Source organism: Solanum stenotomum, chromosome 2, assembly GCF_019186545.1.
Source record: "Solanum stenotomum isolate F172 chromosome 2, ASM1918654v1, whole genome shotgun sequence".
Lineage (NCBI taxonomy): Eukaryota > Viridiplantae > Streptophyta > Magnoliopsida > Solanales > Solanaceae > Solanum > Solanum stenotomum.
In genome coordinates this window covers 29,751,261-29,755,546 of record NC_064283.1, presented here as the reverse complement: position 1 = coordinate 29,755,546, position 4,286 = coordinate 29,751,261, and positions in this window count along the sequence as shown.

The following is a 4,286-nucleotide window of genomic DNA, read 5'->3' as shown; positions in this document are numbered from 1 at the left end:
GGTCTGATATCATGAAAGAACAAGATTTTGTTTCATTGTTCAAAGATATGCATTTGAGCTTTATTACATCAAGGTTTTGTTTGCTCTCTTTTAAGAAATTGCATTACTGAATTGGTTTCTTTTGAAAATACTTGTTGAGGATAAGTGGTACTACTATTTCATTAATAGAATGATCAATATGAGAATGCATTTAATTACTACGGATAATTCATTTTTTGATAAAATAATTTCAATTCCAACACATGAGTTTGCAAAATTATCTCAATATCAAGAATCATTGAATAAATTCACTTCGGCTATTAAAATTGCTAAGTTAGATGAAACATATCGTATCACCTCTTCAAATGAATGGATGATTGATTTAGGTGCCACAAATCATATAATTGCTAATTCCAATATATTTTTATAGCATTCAATAACACAAAGCTCCCTTTCTAGTCACTGTAGCTGATGGAACTATTTGTACAAGTGTTGGATTTGGAATTGTTAAGTCAACCTCCTCTATTGCCCTATCATATGTATTAAGCCTACCAAAATTGATTTTTAATTTGATCTTTGTCAGTAAATACATATACCTTAATTGTTATATTTCATTTTTTCTCTATCATTGCCTGTTTCTTTATCTTAAGATAAATCAGGTAATTATTGGTAAACGACATGTATCTGATGATCTGTACATCCTTGATGAGTGGGAGTCTCAGTCTGTTGTTTGCTCTATTTTCGTGTCCCCATTTGCTGCACATTGTCGATTAAGACATCCCTCTCTACGTCAATTAAAGAAGTTGTGTCCTTGGTTTCAGAATATTTCTTCATTGGAATATGAATCATATAGATTTACAAAATATCACAACTTGTAATTACACCATGTAATTACCAGGAATTCACATCCCTTCTCTCAGAATTGGAGAGTGCAATTACCTCTTACCAATTACTCTCAATTACCTGCTGATCAAGTAATTACACGGCCAACCAAGCATGTCAAACAGTGTAATTACATCCAATTACACAAAATTCAGTTATTAGGTTGACTTTCCAAACAAGCCCTAAGAGTTTTGTTTATGGAGAGGTTTTCTTTCTACAATTTTTATGTTTTTATTGGTTTTTAAATATGTAGGCTAATTAGCCAAATCATATAATAACATTTTCATTTTTAGTAAGTTTTTGTCATATGACTTATCGCTGATATTATTTGCAATTGTAAGCTTCCGCATGACTCTTTGATTCTTTCAAACCCAACAATATCTACTCTAGTTGGTGAGTCTTTTATTTTCAAGTGGCTTTACGGTGGTTGTATAGTAGAGATTTGTGGTCATTAGACCCATATATATTTGATAGAACTAGAGATGCTATACTTTGATTTTATTATGGGCATGGATAGATTGATATATTTTTACGCCAAAATTGACTATCGCGGTGGTTGTTCCCACTTTGTTTCACCCCCTACTATAAATAATTAGAATTTTGTATAACATGGGTCTAAATGTTTATTTTTATTTTTTTAAAAAGAGATAAAGTATCAAAAACACACCTAAACTATATACTTTTTTTGAGTTTTATACCTAAATAATTGGGAGTGTGAGTTTCATGCCTAAACTATCACTTATCAGTTTCAGAAACACACCTCAGTGGTGTGTGTACTACACTCTCTTTTATTTGCAAAAACATTGACACATTACATTCAACATGGATAAATTATTTTACCTTGACAAAAATTAAATAATAAACTATTAGTATTGATTAAAAATTAAAGATTCAAGTATTAGTATCCCAATTGTTTTTTCAAAAAGTAAAATTTATTTTTTGAAATTTATTTTATAAAATATTTTTAAAAAAACTCATACTTCACCCCCCCCCCTTGCCCCCCCCCACCCCCCATAACAGCCACTCATTCCAAAAAAAAAATATTGATATTATTTTATTTATTTAAAATAATAAAATAATATCTATTTTGAGGGAGAGGGAGAGATGAAGTAAAAAAAATTAAATAGTTTTATAGAAGAAATTTTAACAAAAAAAAACTAAAAAATGGCGAGGGGAGGGGGGTACGGTGAGAGGAAGTGATGGAGAGGGGTATGAAAAATATTTTACTTTTTATTTTATAAAAAAATATTATTATTTTGGGTTAATAACTCTTAAATATTTAATTTTCACTAAGCTAATAATTTATTTAATTTTTATCAAGGTGGAATGTTTTGTCCATGCGGAGTGTGATGTGACAATTTTTTTAAAATAAAAGGAGAGTGTGGTACATACACCATGAAGAGAATGCAATAAAAGAGAGGGATGTGTTTCTCAAACTAGTAAGTGATAGTTTAGTAAAAAATTCACACTCTCAATAGTTTTAGTAAGAAACTCAAAAACTGAGATAGTTTATGTGAGTTTTTGATACTTATCTAAAAAAAAAAGGAAAGAAAAAAATTAGTTAAGAACAAAGTTAAGATGAATTTCAACTTATCAAATTTGTGTCACTTTTGCTCAATAAAAACAACTTAAGCAGACATTGCCTATTTCTCTAGCGTAAGAAAAGAAATCTGTGGGATGAATATGATGTACTAGTCCCTAGTTATGGTCTTATGGATGAGTATCATCTTTAAACTTCCCTTTTTTTTAACTACTAGTATCTGGACACGTGCTTTGCACGTGTATTCCATGTTAATTTGTTCAAAAAATTTCATTGAGATGGAGGGAGTGTATAATAGTTAAATATATTGGTTTTAAAAAAATCAAGCTTATTCTTACTAAAGTAGAGAAATTAAAGAACATATCAATTCTCTTTTTACATATAAAATAGAAACAACTGCCAAAAGTATAACAAGATTATTTGAATGCTAAAATTAAAATATTACATGTCAAAATAATAATAATAATAATAATAATAATAATGATAATAATATATGTGTCTTAATTTTCATATACAATAATACATAAACATTGTGCATTATAATAAATTCGTGTTGAACTTTGTTTAGTGAAGTTGATGTTACTGGCTAATCGAACTCTAGACGCCGATAGCTCTACGTACTTCTCAGCCTCTCAAATTGTTGCTTTCTCTTCCAGAACAAAAAGAAGATGAAATTAATTAATAAATAAAATTATGCAAGAGCCTATAAAAATGGTGAGTAAGAATTCAAGAATCTTTTCCTGCCTTTTTGTAGCTATTTTTAATTTGCATTCCTTGAACCTTTTCTTTCAATAGTCTACATTTAATTATTCAATGCAACTCTTCCTATTCTCCAAACTATTTATTTCTCCTAATTAATTAGTCTACATTTAATTATTCAATGCAATTCTTCCTATTCTCCAAACTATTTAGCAATGAATAGCGCACACTTAAATTTGATTAATGGGTAACTCATTAAGGGTTACATTTAAATTGGACTTTTGAATATCTACAGATTCACAAATGTCATGTAAATTTAAATTCAATTACTAATATTTAAATTAGATTAAGTAATTTATTTTAATTAAATATAAGAGAAAAATTGTAATCTAACTTTAAACACTCGTTTTATTTCTATCCATTTTTATTCATGTGGATACATTCACCTCAGACTAATATTCTACTTTGAACAGAAACAATACAAAATAATATATACAAAGATACATATTCCAAGCCATAATAAATGCCATTATTTTTATTATGGATACATTCACCCCAGTTCTCACCCCATGAATTTCCGCAACATTTCATTAATTTGACTGGAAACATAATAAGTGTCATTATCTTTTAGTTGGAATATGAATGTCAGAGAGTGCCCTCTCTTTTTTTGTGTGGATAATTTAGTGATTTCACATTTATACATATTAATTTTGAAGAGATAATACATTTTTATTATTATTTAATTAGATTAGATGTTGTATTTATTACATGTTGATAAAGTATAAGGGTAAAATTGTAATCTAATTGCACGTGTAACCCAATTTTACTGACCACAAAATTTTAAAAAATTACCTAACTATTAGGATTAAGAAACATGTTTGAGTTATAAATTTTATACTAAATAAGAAGTGCAAATTCTTAAAGTGATATCTTAATCCTACTTGGCGAATTCTTTAAAAAGAAGAATACTTCTCCAAAGAAATCCTTGGCTTTCTTACTTTGATTTCTAATTTCGCCTTTAATTAGCAAAGTTACTGGACCTTGTTTCTTTTGGTATAATGTGCAATCTCTTCTTTACCTATTGATTTGGCAAAAATAACATTTTTAAATACCAACACTCAAGCAGAAAGGTGTAGAGAAATAGAAACATTTGATTATATTACCTCCCAACCAACTAAAAATACCT